We start from the raw sequence: 16,906 nt of genomic DNA, 5'->3' as shown, positions 1-16,906 counted from the left end.
CTTGCAGAGATACTTTAAGCTCATTGACACACAGAGGTTTTCAAGAAGTCTTATAGGGAATAACTCTTTGATAAAACGATTTGCTGGGCTTGTTTGACCATACAATTCTTTATTATCAATTGTAGAAACAGCAAAATAAAGAGGTTCATGTATAGAGTATGGTGAATTCCAAAGGAACTGCAACGTCTATAAAGCACACAAAACGGAGGTATACATAAGGGCAGAAGTAGCAAAACGCACCATACTGTGTCTAGAAATGTGTCAACCCCATTTAGAGAAACCTTATAAATCAGTAATAAGGTAAACCTAATGTTACAATGGATAAAGGATTTAGTGATTAGACATTTTATTAGTCATTAGAAAAAATGCAATATAAACAATAAGATAGTTTCACACTCATTGGGGTAAATGTAGCTGCTGTTGGGAATGTAGCACAGGTTTGGAAAACAGTTTCTCTAAAGTTAAATACAGATTTAGCATATGAGCCAGCTGTCTTCCCCCAGCAGCCATCACAAGAGAAGCAGGAAAAAAAAAAGTGAACAAGAGGGGAAATGTCCACAAAGATGTACATTTAAATGTCCTAGTAGAGTATTTCCAGTAACCAAACTTGAGACAACCTGAATACCTATCTGCTCATGAGTAGAAAACAAAACAATATATGTCCATCAAGTAAAATTCAATTCATCAACTAAATGGAATTAACTGGACTGCAGAAAGATTGCTGTGAGTTAGGGACCAGACTAGGCTGTATATTGAGTTTCAGGCCAACCTGAGCTTCAAAGTGAGACCTTCTCTCAAAACCCTACAGATACACGGATAAACCTCAGAAGCCAGACAGAAAGGCCAACTATTGCCTAGTTCCAATTTATATAAAATTCTAAGAAATCAGATTTAGAGACATGGAAAGCAGGATTAATGAATACGAAGGATCACAGTTATTTGAGTGTGGGAGAGCTTTCCGAGCACGATAGAAATTCTTTCAACTTGAATTGTGGTGATGATTGTACATGTCTATATACTTACTGAATTGTGCACTTATAAAAGGCAAATCTAGGCTGGAGAGATGGCTCAGTGGTTGACTGTACTTACCAGCTGTATCTGTAGGTCAGAGGACATATGCCCCCTAGCCTCTGTATATACCTGTACTCATGTGAGCATACCCATATACACATACTTTTTTAGCCAAAAAAAAAAAAAGGAAAGAAAGAAAGAATAAAAGAAAGAAATGTAAGCTTGGTGTCATAGTGGCACACACCTTTAATTCCAGCACTTAGGAGGCAGAGCAGGTGGATTTCTGAGTTTGAGGCTAACCTGGTCCATATATATATTGAATTCCAGGATAGCAGTAGCTACATAATAAGACCATGTGTTGAGAAACAAACAAACAAAAACTTTAAAAAGCCAGGAATGGTGACATACACCTTTAATCCCAGCACTTGGGAGGCAAGGACAGGAAGATCTCTTGAGTTTGAGGCCAGTCTGGTCTACAAAGTGAGTTCCAGAACAGCCAAGGCTTCCCAGAGAAACCCTGTCTCAAAAAAAAAAAAAAAACAAGAAAAATGATAAATAAAATCAAATTATAATAAATATTATAATAGTGCTTAATATAATTAAAATGTATTATATAAAAATAAATATATAATTATATGTATACAGTATAAATTATAATTGATTAAAACTTTTTGAGGGGTACAGCAAACGTTTATTGATGGTATTTCAGAGAGTAGGGAGGGCACCCTGGGCCCTTCCTGTTGTTATGGGAGTCTGGAAGGAAATTGTGAGGGAGATGCTCAGTGTTGGGGACAGGGACTCCTCAGCAACTGAGGGCCTCTCTCTGGCTCTCAGTGTCCTTTCTGGGGTGGGTGGTCCAGGGTTCCTTACTCCTTGGAGGCCATGTAGGCCATGAGGTCCATGATCAGGTTGCTGTAGCTGTATTCATTGTCATACCAGGAAATGAGCTTTACAAAGTTGTCATTGAGAGCAATGCCAGCCCCATCATCAAAGGTGGAAGAGTGGGAGTTGCTGTTGAAGTCGCAGGAGAAAACCTGGTCCTCAGTGTAGCCCAGGATGCCCTTCATTGGGCCCTCAGATGTCTGCTTCACCACCTTCTTGATATCATCATACTTGGCATGTTTTTCCAGGTGGCATGTCAGATCCACAAGGGATACATTGAGGGTAGGAACACAAAAGGCCATGCCAGTGAGCTTCCTGTTCAGCTCTGGGATGACCTTGCCCACAGCTTTGGCAGCACCAGTGGATGCAGGGATGATGTTCTGGGCAGCCCCACGGCCATCATGCCACAGCTTTCCAGAGGGGCCTTCCACAGTCTTCTGAGTGACAGTGATAGCATGGACTGTAGTCATGAGCCCTTCCATGATGCCAAAGTTGTCATGGATGACCTTGGCCAGGGGGGCTAAGCAGTTGGTGGTGCAGGATGCATTGCTGACAATCTTGAGCGAGTTGTCATGTTTCTCATGGTTCACACTCATCACAAACATGGGGGTTTCAGCAGAAGGGGCAGAGATGATGACTCTTTGGCCCCACCCTTCAAGTGGGCCCAGCCTTCTCCATGGTGGTGAAGATGTCAGTAGACTCCACGACATACTGAGGACCAGCATCACCCCATTTGATGTTAGTGGGATCTCGCTCCTGGAAGATGGTGATGGGCTTCCTGTCGATGACAAGCTTCCCATTCTCAGCCTTGACTGTGCCATTGGATTCGTTATGGGTGGAGTCATAGTGGAACATGTAGACCATGTAGTTGAGGTCAATGAAGGGGTTGTTGATGGCAACAATGTCCACTTTGCCAGATACAGAGGAGAAGACAGCCCTGGTAACCAGGTGCCGAATACAGCCAGATCCATTCACCATTTTGTCTACAAGACGAGGCTGGCACTGCACAAGAAGATGCAGTGATCTCTGGAACAGGGAGGAGCAGAGAGCAAAACTATTTTTAAATGCACACTAAAGATAAACAACATAAAATAAATTTCAGCTAAGAACTTGTCATTTTATTCTACTGGGGAACATGAGACAAAGCGAAGAAAACTCATTAAAAGAGAATGAAGTCACAGGAATACTTAGTCTGCTTCCTTTTGCTATAAAGGATGTAATTCAAGACAGTTGACAAAATAAGATTCTTTAACTGAAACAGTTCTGTTTCCTCAGTTATTTTTACTTTGATACACCATCCAGTGTTCATGAGCTAGTCTCTTGTTACTTTTATTTCCATTTTAAGTGTTCCGATTAGAAATGAAAAGCTTGTAAGGATAGAACCTGTACTTAAGTGGACAGATGTAAAGAGAGCAGTGCGTTGCCCCAGACTAGTGGGGATGCACTGGGTGCCTTTGAGGTTAAACTGAAAGATCAGCTGTAGAGCCTGAATCTGCTTTTTGGTCAGATATAAGCCAAAGTACACTATTCGTGTGTTATTTAAACAAAAGTTACATGGTTATTTAGATAAAAAGCATGGGTATTGTCTTAATAAAAAGCAATAGGAATAAATCTATCCATTGAAAAGATTTCTGCAGTATAATTGTACGTTTTTAAAGATTTGACAGTAATATGCCATTTTATTTTGGAATTATCTGCAAGAAGGCTCATCTCTGCATGTAGAAGGCCTCTAGGTTCTTTCTCCAAAAGAGCTTTTGCCCTGCTTTCTTTGAACTCTTAGGCTATTGCTCATTGTTTCCTGTTTTCCCAAACAGAGTAAGTTCTTTGTCTCAGCCTGGTCTTAGTAGGTATACCGCTTGTTACATACTCACTGTCAGAAAAACAAGACAGTAGTTTTTGTCCAGCTTACAGATCTCCGTTTTTATAGCTGTTGCCGCCTTTTCTATTTTGTTCTAGTCTCAGAATCATATCCCAAAGTTTATCATGGGGTGAGGGCTAAGAGTTTGTCGTTGCTCAGTGGGTAAAGTGCTTGTATAGCAAGCCTGATAACTTGAGTTTAGATCCCCAGAATCCACATAAAAGCTGGGCACAGTGACACAGCCATTTGTAGTGCTCTACCAGGAGATGGCCAGCAGAGATGGAATTACCAGAAGCCCCTGGGCCAGATAGCCTGATTAGGCAGTGATTAGACAGGAGAGGGCCTGTCTCTCTTGTGCTCTAACCTCCACAGCTGCCCTGTCCTCAATACCTGCACTCTTGTACACTGACACAAATGTACATGCGCACACACACACACGCACACACACACACACAAGTTTCTAAAAGCTTGTCACAGACTTAAAATTTGTCACTTTGGTTGTAGAAACAGAATTAGGTTTCTGTCAGATGATGGAACATCTTTAAAGTTGTAAAAAAAATGGACATGGAGTTTGAATATTAGAGTTTGAATCTTGCAATCTAGTAGTATTTGAGGCTTGTGAGTTTGGACAAGTAAGTCTTTTTATCTTCATTTCTAAAACACCTGAAAAATACCTTCCTGCTTTATCTACCCATCAAAGTGAATGTAAAATTTATTGATGTAATGATTTTTTTTAAAGTTATACAATCTTTGTGTCCCCAATGACAGCACCTCTTACAAAATTATAAAATCAGTGTCCAGCTTACAGATCTCCGTTTTTATAGCTGTTGCAGCCTCTTCTGTTTTGTTCTAGTCTCAGAATCATATCCTAGAGTTTATCATGGGTTTATCATGGATATTTTTTTAAGTTTGAGGTTGGTACTTGTTTTATTCCTAAGCATATTTTTCTTCATTTTTCTGGCATGTTTTCCTATTCAGCTAATTATTTTTAACTGTATGTAGCAGAGAAGTTCATGATATGAAGTTGTATACTATATATTGAGCATTCTGTGAAATAGACTGTAGGATTCAGAGTATTTTCCTGAGGTGCATGGCCACCATTGGAGAGATGCATATGTGTAAAATGATGAGGGAACCTCTAGGCATAAAGGCTTCTGACTGTTAAATGTAAGGGACGTATCAGCGACTTGACTGAGAAGGCTTCATTGTGCCGGCCCCTAAAGAGCTAAGATGATTTAAGATGTGACCAGAGAAAAAGATACTCTCATTAGAGGAACCACATCAGTCCAGACAGTGACTGTTGTGGAGAGGGTCTGAGAGTAAATGGAAGAAAACTAGGCTGAGCTACCTAAAAGAAGCCTTGTTAATTGGATCTTTTTGTGTGCTTTTATTAGACCTGTATGCATAAACTTGGCACACATAGCACATCTTTTTACAGACTTCAGTCATGCATAGGAAATAAACATTGAATTATGATTGAAGGGATCTGAGGGGTTCCCTTGATAAAGTGATTTTTGTGCAGAAGCCCAAATGTTTGAGGAAAAATACCCTAGGCAGAAGGTACCTCATGAGTAAAGAAACTGTATGGAAAAGAACAAAGCAAAAATGGTTTTAAGTCTGGGATAAGGGTAGATGTGGATAGGAATAAGGTGTGAAATAACCAGTGGGGCTGGCTATGGAGGGATAGGCAAGATAATAGCAAACTAAATTTACAGATAGAGTATTCCAAAAGCAAGAACTATTACTCAGTGATAGCACATAAGGATTTTGAAAAAAGGGAGGCAGTGTTCTCTAAGTCAGTGAGGTTGATACCATTTATTGTATACTATGTTGTCTCAGCTTGGTATGAGGTTCTCAATACGTGTAAAGCCTCCCTTCTGTAGCAGCAAGGTAGCTGAGTAGCCCACATAGAGTGTCTGGCTTCTTCCCTAACATCTAATACCTGAGTACTTGGGAAATCCTAAAAGACGCATTGGGTAGGACTTGAGTGGCAAAAGCAAGCCTCATAAAACACAGTTCCGAAAGGTAAATGAAATGCTATGAGGAAGACTTTTAGGAGACCCCAGGGAAAAGACCTGAGTGATAGCACTTGAAATGTGGTTATAAAAAGGTTAAGTATTTCAGCCTGGTGATCTAGACCAGAAGTCTATTAACCTCTGAGTAATACGGTTAAGTAGAACAAATTTATGTATGGATCATCTGAAGGAAGCCCCTCTGGCTCCCATTCTTTCCAGGAGGCATTTCTTGATGATGTGTCTTCAAACTGTGCTCCTCTTCTAGAAATTCTTTGCTCTCCATCTCACAGACAAGGTAGTCGGCTCCAACCCTTCCCAGACACCATTCTCCTGCTGTAGGGCAGCACTTCTTTTTCAAGGACCTTGTGTCAGAATTACTTGTGGTGCAACTATAAAATCATAAAGATATTAATGCCAGGACCCTTTCTTCCCCTAGACCTGTAACTCAGATTCTTAAGGGATGGACACAGAGACCCACGTCGAGCCTGCTCTTGTTTTTATATCATCCGTCTTCAACCCTTCACTTCCGTAAAGGAGCATTATTAGATTGATGCTTCCTGTTGCTACATATTTGAAGATAAACTAACGTGAACTGACGACCAAAAACAGAGAAACAGATGCCTTCCCTTGGCAAGTTTGCAGTTCAGTCCTTGCTATCTTCAGAGACTGTCTTTATTCCTGACAGCACTGTCCCTTTTCTGTCATGCTGCCTCATTCTTTTTTTTTTCTTTTTTCTTTTTTTTTTTTTATTGGATGATTTATTTACATTTCCTATGTTGTCCCCTTACCCCATCCCCCACCACCCCCTCGGAACCCCCAATCCCCTCGCCCCTCCTCCTTCTTCTCTGTGGATGTAACCTCTATCTACACCCCCCCACTCCCACCTCCCCACCCTCAAAATTCCCACCCCCTGGGGCATCCAGCCTTCATGAGGTCAAGGTTCTCTTCTTCCACCTATGCCCAGCAGGGCCCTCCACTTTTACATATTCAGCTGAAGCCCTGGATCCCCCCCTAAGTGCTCCCAGGCTGGTGGTTTAGACCCTGGGAGCTGTGGTTGGTTGGTATTGTTGCTCTCCTCATGGTGCCACAAACCCTTTCAGCTCCTTCAGTCTTCACTCTAACTCCTCTATTGAGAACCCCATGATCAGTTCAATGGCTAGTTGTGAGCATCTGCCTCTGAATATGTCTGACTCTTGAAGGCCTCTGAGGAGATATCCATATCAGGCTCTTATCAGCATGCACTTCCTGTCTTCCACATCAGCATCTACCTTTGGTGATTGCACATGGGATAGATACTCAGGTGGGTCAACGGACAGTACGGAAAGGATCCTGAGATTTTTTTCTTTCCTTTCTCTGCTCTATATCAGTCAGCAGTATGCTTTGAACAGAGTAATCGTGTAGCTTTGATTCCATTGAGCTGTTTATTTTTGATATTTAGCTTTTCTATTCACATTGCTTAAAACAGATCTTAAAATTCTACATTTTAAGTGAAGTATTGTGTTTTCTTGCCTTGGCCATGTTTCCAGAGCTTGCTGATGGCCTTCTCCTTGAGAACGCCCTTCATCTGGTGGCTGAAGGACATCTTCCAATGCAGGGAAGATGTGTCACTGTGATATCCGTAACAGGAAAGACTGTTCAATATGTGGTTTTACTTGTTAACTCCAGTTAGCAGAATGAGTTCTTTGTTGTGTGGCGTGTGGATGTGTGTGGTGGTATATGAATAGTAGAAATAAAACACATTTGTCTGAAAACTAAGAATAGGGTTTATTTTTATGTAGACTTTATTGCCCCTTTTTAGTTGTCAGAATGAAATCTTACCAGATCATTGTCTAATTGGAATCTCCGTATAGGTTTTTATGTCTTTAGGAATGTGGACATTCCTAACCAAATAATAGTGTTTTTTCCTAATCCCCATGTCAGTCATCAGTAGCAAGCTTACATTCTCTAGAACAGAAGCAGTTGACTTGGTCTTCTTTTTCTATCAAGTTCCTGGGGAATAATACTTAGCAACAAGTAGAAAACATACTTTATAAAATACAGAAAACTGACTTTGAATATAAAAACATTCAAAAATAGTTTAAAACAGCCACAAACATACTGCAAAATTACCATTACAGAGCAGTAATTTGGGCCACTTATTGTGAATGAATAATATAGTCATGCTGCTGTTAGCACTTAAGGAGTTGGCTGGGTTTTTTTTGTCTGTGTTTTAATTTCTCCCTGAATATGGATTTAATTACCTCAGAAAATATTGAGCCTGCTTAACTGCACTGTTGTGGCAGGCAAAGTGTAAATTATATGTTCACTTTTGTCCGTATTTCTAATATTGCTCCTGTGTTTTCTATGTAGTGCAAATATATTTCTTAAAACATTAAAAAAACAAACCCATGCTATGTGTGGTAGTACACACTTTTAATCCCAGCACTGAAGAGACAGAGGCAGGCAGATGTCTGAGTTCAAAGCTAGCCTGGTCTGCATAGTGAATTCCAGGACATCAGGGCTACATAGAGTCCCTGTTTTCGCTCCCCATCCCCAAAAATAAAATTAAAAAATGTAAACCTGATCCACTGAAACAAATGGGTTTTTTGTCCCTAAGATCTATTTTTATTTGTAGACCTGTGTCTGTGTCTTTAAGTGTATGCTACATTTGTACTGGTGTTGGTGGAGGCCAGAAGAGGGCCAGATTCTCTGCAGCTGGAGTTACAGATAGTTGAGAACACACAGAGTAAGTGCTAAGAGTCTGAAGAGAGCAGCCTTTATCTACTAAGCCATCTTTCCCCTAAAGCAATAGTTTAAAAAAAAAAACAATGACTTCATAAAATAAATGTAGTAATCCATTTTAAAACGTCCCCATGAGTTCTTAAGTTTTCCTTAATTTACATTTCTTAAGTAAATGGAGAATCCCTTCTACTTCATGGGTATTTGGGTACAACCTGCTCTATTTTCCTTCTTGTTTGAATCCATCACTTGATGTGCTTTTTTTGTCTGTCTTGTGCTTTATCTTTTTCCCACTGACCACAGAAGAGGAAAAAGATAAAATTGTATTAGGAATCCATATAGCTTTGTAATATTGGTTTAGAAATAAATTTCATGGGGCTGAGGAGATGACTCAATAGGTAAAGTGGCTGCTGTTATAAGCAGCAGGGCCTGAGTTCAGATTCAGTACCCTTGTAGAGAAGCCAGGCACTGTGGTATATTCACTAAGGCTGTGGAGACAGGCAGAGTCCCTAGAGCTTATTGACCTGTCAGCCTAACAAAGTCAGTGAGCCCTAGATTCAGTCAGAGGTGCTATCTTAAAAAGTAAAAGTAGAGGGCCAGTGAGATAGCTCAGCAGGTAAAGTGCTTGCCATAAAAGGCAATCCTGACATAACCTAAATTCAACTCTACATGTATTCAGTGACATATGGATGTCCCCAAACATTAATAAATAACAATTAAATAATTTTTTTAAAAAGTAGGAAGTGGTAGAGGAAGACAACCATACACATATGCATACACACCCCTACATTTACACATAAAATAGAAATCCATTTTATAAGTTACAGGTTAGAAGACTAACAGATGTATAGAGTTCTGATGCTTAGTGTGAGAGCTAGCAGATAGGCCACTCTCCTCCAGCCTCAATCTTCCCTGCTTGGGATGCTTGGCTGTGTGCTTACCCACCTACTTAAAAGGATGTTATAAAACAGTTATAACAAAGCATAAATGTAAGCGTTTTACTTGAAAAGGACACAACACTAGGGAGATAGAATCTTCAAACACAAATAATAAGAAAATATTAAGATGACATGCAAATTGTATTTTTTAAAAACAGTAACAAAAGTTTGTGGAGATACCTGGTTTAAGGAAGAGTTCAAGTGGAGAAATCCTTGGACCCTTAATTTTAGGAGCTCATCATTATTGACTAATGTGTACCAGATTATTAGGAAAACACCCAGCTGTGCCCTTGTGGACATAATCTAGTATGAGGAAGTAGTAACCTTACGATACTTTTGATATTAAAGATATTACCTTCATTTTTAGCATTTTATTTTAGCAGGACACTTAAAATACAGCTGTCCAGAAAAGAACAAGATGGGAAACCTGTAAACAGCCTCTCTTAATGAGCATACTTGAGATTTGAATTTCAGAGTGAGCAATGATGATAACTATTTTAACCTGTGACTCCATACTCATAAAGAAACAAAAGAAAATGGAAATTTCATGATAAGTGGAGTGTTTGCCTGGTCTCAAAGGGCTTCCTCACAGAATATTTATTGATGACATAGGGGAAAAGAGTAGCTTCATGGTACAGATGCCTGGAGGACGTCACTTCAAAGTAAACACCGGTAATGGGTGAATCAAGCCTGCACCATCTGGTAGTGAAAAGCACAGCGTGGCTTATGTGTTGGTCCTGCCAAAGGTGTATGACCTGGACCTAGCGGTGAGGAAACACCTTCTATAGAGCAGCTGAGCTGTAAATTCTCAAGGTCATCAACATCAAGGAAAGACTAAGGGACTGTTTGAAACTGACAGACTCTTTTAAAGAACCTGATGATGGTTAAGCACGTTGACAACTTTGGTCTACACAACTACAAAGGGCTTTCTGGGGAAGCTGGGAAGACATGAAAAGGATTCTGAAGTGACATGATATGATTTATCCATTCAGAATCATGCTTAATTTGAAGGGATTGTTTCCCTCTTCTCCATCTCCCCTGTGTGTGTGTGTGTGTGTGTGTGTGTGTGTGTGAGAGAGAGAGAGAGAGAGAGAGAGAGAGAGAGAGAGAGAAAGTGAGTTTATAGGAAAATACTATGTATCTAGGGACAATGAAGCAAAGCATCAGGCCACCAACTCACCCTCAAAGATTCTAGGTTCTAAATGAATGATACTGAAAACTTCTCAGAAAGTTTGTTTTTTCAAATTAGTGAATCGGAAAATATATATGAAAACTACATTGAGAGTCCATTTCACCCCCTCAGGAACTGAATCAACAAGTTCTGGTGTTTACCGTGGTAGGTAGAATGGCAAGAAACCTTTATGGAACACTAGTGGAGATGCAGATATGTCCAGCCACTGTGGAAATCAGTAGACAGGTTCCTCAAAAACTAAAACTAGGACTGCCATATGATCCACTTGTACCACCACTCTTGTGAATGTGTCTGAGGACATCTAAGTCAGCATGTTATTTCAGCAGTAGTCACAGTGGCCCACTTACAGAATCAGTCCAGATGTCCACTGGCAGCTGAGTGGAAGGAAAGTGTGCTGTGTACCCACAGTGGAGCTTTTTTGAGGGTTTAGTTGTTTCGCTTTGTTTTGAGACAGGGTTTCACTTATGTAGCCTGCCAGTCTGGAACTCAGAGGGAATAATTTAAGGGCCTAGGAATAGTTTCTATGGGAGGGTGTGCAATGCCAGAAAAGGGGCTCCAGGGAAGATGTTTTTGAATAGTTGAAAATGTGGAAAAGGAGTTTTCATTGATTCTGGAATGCACAGCCTGAAATTGGAATGTTCCTTATAGTTAGTGCCACTTTATGATTTATATATCAATAAATCATGATATGCAATGTTGCACCTTAACAGCTAATGATATTTGTACAATCAGTAGATGAAATAAATTTACTTAGTGTAGCTTTTCCTAAGTACAGATCCAAGTGTCATGGATGACATTTAGCCATGGATAAGCATTTGGAAGTCCTTATTTGGATAAAGAAGACTTCCTTTATACTTTAACTACCTGTGGCTAAAGCTGGTTACCTTGAAATGATTGGTCTAATCTGTAGGGTCCTTATAATCGGTTGGAGGTGGGTAACCACTCCAAACTCTTTCAGCCAGAAACTGAGATTTATATAGCTCTTCAGTTCCATTGTCTCTTCTTCTTTTATGACACAAGAAAGGTCTAGAACAAGATTACCAAGTGAGCTCACAGTCAAGAGGTAGTGTGAGAAGAGGAAAAGTTACACTTAAGTACTCACCTTAGTTAGGGTTGCTATTGCTGTGATGAAACACCATGACCAAAAAACAACTTGGGAAGAAAAGGCTTATTTGGTTTCCATTTCCACATTCACCATTGAAGGAAATTGAGGCAGGAACTCCAACAGAGCAGAAAAGTAGAGGCAGAAGCTGATGCACAGAGGCCATAGAAGAGTGTTGCTTACTGGCTTGCACTCTTGGCTTGCTCAGCCTGCTTTCTTATAGAAGCTAGGACCATCAGCCTAGGTAGGGGTAGACACATCCACAATGGCCTGGGCCCTCCCACATCAATCACTAGTTAAGAAAATACCTTACAGACTTGCTTGCAGACCAATCTTCTGGAAGCATTTTCTCAGTTGAGATTTCCTCCTCTCAAGTTGACATAAAACTATCCAGCACTATATATTGTGTCTTAGCTTTGCTTGTGTGAGATTGAAGAATTTCTCTTCAGAAGCATAACAGAACATGGATTCAGAAGATCCTTGCTGTTTTCAAGATAACCTAGTCTAGTATTCTAATGATCATGAATGAATGAGGCCTCACTTGATAGCAGCCACATTTGGCTCCCCTATGGTCTCACGGCAGGAGAGTCTAGTCTTCTCACTTGATGCTGTGAGATTTTGTAGGTTGAGTGGATGCTGTAGTGCTGACATTGCCATGATTCCACTGCAGCTGCTTTCATGCCAGTGTACTTTGATGGTAGAACTCCATATTCCAGTGTCATGGTGTCCTCTGTCCCTCCTTGCATAGTTTACTGCCTTGTTCCATGTATCACATGTCTTGACTCTCAGCTACTTACCTACTTCTTGTTCTGCTGTAATCCTGAGCAACTTCAGATCCTACATCCTAACCTAAAATTTTTCCTCAGGTCTTTCAACCATTGATTTCTTTATGGACCTGATCCCATTGATGTTCCCCTGGGTTTCCCCACCTCATTAAACTGTAACTTAAGTCTCAAATTCAGTATTCTGCTTTCTGATCACTGTCTCTGCCTATTGTCCCCTCTCTTTTCATTTTGCTTTCTAGAAAATTCCAGTTTCTTAGACACATTTACCATCTTTTCCTAGTTTTCCTTCTAACTCCACTATTTTATTTTTCTTCAGCCATTACCAGTCACTTGTAAGCCTTCTTAAAAACTGTATATATGTGTTTTATCTTCATTATGTACATGCACATGTGTTCTTAGTGTCTTCAGAGGCCAGAAAAGGGTGTTAGGTCCTCTGAAACTGGAAATTTGCTGTTCTGAGCCACTATATGGGTACCGGGAACCAAACTAGGTCTTGTTAAGACCAGCCAGTGCTCTTAGTGGCTAAGCCATTTCTGCAGCCCCACAATCAGTGTCTTTGAGAAGCAGTTGCACTGGAGCAAAGACTGCCTAAAATATGGTTCACAAGATACCTCAGAACCATTTGGGTCCCCAGCTGTCTTGAACATTAGGCTGAGGAATCTGGGCTTTAATTTTACAGGAAGGAAACAGCAAAGGCATTTGAACAGAAAAGTGACAGGACAAATCTGTGTTTTAAGAAACTAGTAATAAATCTAAGCAAGAAATTTAAAATTGGAACATCCATCCCTTATATCTATCAAAATTACTGCTCTGCTCCTCTCTAATACTGGAGAAAACCTACGGCCTCATGCTTGCTGGACAAGTTCTCTACCACTGAACTATGCCCCTGCCTTCATGGTTTGAATGAGAAACCTCCCGCCAATGGGTTCATACTGTTAGAAAGGGTTAGGAGGTATGGCTTTCTTGGAGAAGGTATGTCATTGAGAGAGGGCTTTGAGGTTTCAAAAGACTTAAACATTCCCACTGTGCCATCTGCCTCCTACTTGTAGATCAAATGTGAGCTCTCAGTGTTTTCTCCCACTGTGTCTGTGCTTTGCCATCATGGGACTCTAACCCTCTGAAACCATAAGCTCAATTAAAAGCTTTTTTTATAAGTCATTTTGGTCATAGCATTTTGATACAGCAATATAAAAGTAACTGAAACATTTGCCAAACATAAAAGGGAAAACTGTAAATACAAAATTAAGGACTTAAGTCAGTGAAGCCATCAGAGAGCAGACGAGACTGATACAGGTGGAGAGCAGAGTGGGGCTCAGCTGCCCCAGCAGCTGAACAGTGTTGTAGAAAACCCTGAGTTACATCTATCTTATCATTTCAGTAGACATTCTAGAACTTTGGGATGACTTAAATCACTTTCATTTACCTTGTGGTGTTCTGCTTAACATCCCTGGGTTCTGCAGGAATAGCTCTAGTTATAAAGGTACCATTGAAGATACCTGTGGTGCATAACTTTAATCCCATCACTCAGGAGGCTCAGGCAGGAGGATCTCTGTGAGTTCCAAGACAGCCAGGGCTACACAGAAAAATCCTGTCTCAAAACAAAAAAACAAAAACAAAACGAGAAGATGAGAGGGAAGGAAGGAGGGAGAGAGGGGAGGGAGGGAGAGGGTGGGGAAGGGAGCCTGCCCTTGAGCTTCTGTAAAGGAAAGTTTTCTGAAATTGTCGTTCTCTGAGTTTTGAAATTCCTTAGAGCTTTGCAAAGTAACTTGAACTTAAACTGACAGATTCAGATGTTGTCCTGTTTTAAGAGGGATCTTACACAGAGATATTATTTTCGAGATAACAGGTGAGCTTGCAGCAGAAAAGCTAAGCTGCCTTTCTCCATTTGTAGACTGGGACCTCAGGTAGCTCTTCTCCCCACCCCAACACCTTTCTGAATCTTCTTTTGCCAGCATTGCAGCTGCACTGTGCTGGCCACGAGACTTATTCCAAGATGAGGTAAAGGACCAAATCTCTGCTGCTTCCCAACTGGGAAGACTCATTCTCTGAGTTGAGACCTGAATCTTCTTCACACCGAGAAGGGAGGGGTCCTGTTGATCTGCAGGTAACTGAGTGCCTCCTGAGTTAGTAGGGAACAGCTAAGAAGGGAATGGAGATCTCCATTCTGTAGGAGACTTTTTGAGTTCCTTTTATTATTTTCTGTGAATGACAACAGATAACTCATTAGCTGTAGCATTAGCATCTGCCATGAAATTTCAAGCCAGTACCTATTTGAAAAGAGAAACTGACATTCAGAAGGGTTATACAGCTTGCATTGATTTGAATCTTAGACCTTCTGAGTCCAGAGACCCAAAAGAGGCTACTTCTAAGGTTCCAATTTTGGGACCTCAAAATTGATTTTATTGTAAGCATGATTACAGTGGCATATTTTTCCCACTCAGCCTTTTTTCATTGAAATATAGATATCTGGTAGTCAATGCTGTGTTGAGTTGTTTGTTTGTTTTTTCAGAAAGACAGATGACCTAGCAGTCTGTGGCCTTTGTGGTTCTAGGAACTGAACTAGAGCATTACACTTGTGACACTGAGCTGTCCCCCAACCCCTTTTAATTTTCTTACTGTGTGTTTGTTGTTTTTCAAACAATATCTTACTCTGTAGCTCAGATTGTCCTGGAATTCACTGAAATCCTCTTGCCTCAGCTTCCTCAGTGCTGCAATTATAAGCGTAAGCCACCTTACTCAGTCTCTCTCTCTCTCTTTTTTTTAATGGTTAAGGACTGCTTTATTGGTGGCAGTTAATACACATCAATAAATATTGATCCCCAAAGAAGAGCTCAGTTACTCATCAGATTCCTGCTCCATCGAGCACTGATTGAAACTGAACCATGTGACGACTGGGATGATGACATCAGTTCTGCTTCTTGGGAAATGCAGCCATAGCTAACAGATAGATGGCATAGGCTGTTCCACCAACTGTCAGAGCCATTGTGGCTCTGTAGAGGAGGGCATCAGATGCCCTGCCTTTCAGATGAACTGGCATCCCATTATCCTCCTGAAACAGCTTTTGTTTCTCTGGAACTTTATTTTCAAAATGCCTTTGTGAAGTGGTGCTGATGGTCCTCTGGGCAATCTGATGAAGGGCCAGCAGATTCCGCAACATCTTGGCTCAGTTGTTGCCCACCAACTGCGACTGCTGAACGCCAAAAATCGAAAACCACCAGACCGGAAACCACTCAGTCTCTTTTTAATTATTTTATTATTGCTTTTAGAGACACAGTCTTATGTATTCAGGCTGGCCTCAAAATCGCTATATAACTAAGGATGACCTTGAATTTCTGACCCTTCTACCTCCTGAGTACCGAGGGGTTACAGTATGCTTGTTTTTGTATGATGCTGGGGATCAAACCCTGGGCTTCGTGCATACTAGGCAAGCACTATACGAACTGAGCCACATCTTAGCCCTCCTTTTTTATTTTTATTCATTTTGAGACTGTTTTGTTGACTTAAGTAGGCTTCCCACGAACTTGCTATCCTCTTGCCTCTGTCTCCTGAGAGCTGTGATTACAAGACCATAGCACCAGACCCAGCTTCATTCTATTTTCATGGGGGAATAAAGATTAATATAAAATATTGTTAATGGCTCTGATGACAGAATCACTTCTGGAGATTAGAAAATAACAGTTTTGTAAATGACGTTATAGTAATCATTTCATCAATGGATACTGGAAGCATTGAGTAGAAGCTTTTTGAGACTCTCACTATTCACAGGATCAGAAAGTATTACTCTACAGATTGCTTATTAATTAATAGAAATACATTTATCTATAATGAAGTCTGGCAGGTATTAGTTATTCAACTTATAAAGTTTGCTATCAGTAATGAAAGTAAATGCTCTGTGCTTCCTGAGGTGATTCCCTGGAGAGGGAGGAAGGAGAGGAAGGAAGAGATTACCTCATAGCTCTTCTACCAACAATAAGAGAACATCATCTATCAGGAACTGATCCAATCAATCCAGATAGAAAGGCATTTTCAAAATGTCTGTTTTAGACTCTTCAAAAGGGTAGCATCTTGCAACTTGGTGGTTCATGTGGTGGTTTGTCCCCTTACTTGAGGTGAGGGCAAGAGTATCCAAAGCTCAAGATTGTCTTCAGCTATAGCAGCCTGGACTCTGTAATAGCTAGACTTGAAAAACAGAAACAGGGCTGGCAAGATGACTAGGCAGATAAAGGCACTCCTACCAACCTGGACAACCTAAAGTCCATCCCTGGAGTCCACTTGGTGGAAGGAGAGAACTAATTCCTGCAAGTTTTCCTCTGACCCCAAATGCATCATGGCACCTGAACACACGTACACACACACACTAAATACATACATACATACATACATACATACATACATACATACATAC

General features: G+C 40.6%; 2 pseudogenes across 1 annotated transcript; both read right to left on the bottom strand.

Annotated features, from left to right (window-relative positions):
• Nucleotides 1-1,877: 1,877 nt before the first annotated feature.
• On the bottom strand, nt 1,878-2,880 carry LOC114639462 (annotated as a pseudogene).
• A 12,385-nt stretch (nt 2,881-15,265) lies between these two features.
• On the bottom strand, nt 15,266-15,722 carry LOC114639464 (annotated as a pseudogene). Its single transcript, XR_003714013.1, has one exon. The product of XR_003714013.1 is annotated as a cytochrome c oxidase subunit 7A2, mitochondrial pseudogene (transcript).
• Nucleotides 15,723-16,906: the final 1,184 nt, after the last annotated feature.

This window comes from Grammomys surdaster, unplaced genomic scaffold, assembly GCF_004785775.1.
Source record: "Grammomys surdaster isolate TR1022 unplaced genomic scaffold, NIH_TR_1.0 125715, whole genome shotgun sequence".
Taxonomy (NCBI): domain Eukaryota; kingdom Metazoa; phylum Chordata; class Mammalia; order Rodentia; family Muridae; genus Grammomys; species Grammomys surdaster.
Note: the sequence above shows the minus strand (reverse complement) of the source record. Positions and strands in the feature narration are given on the sequence as shown.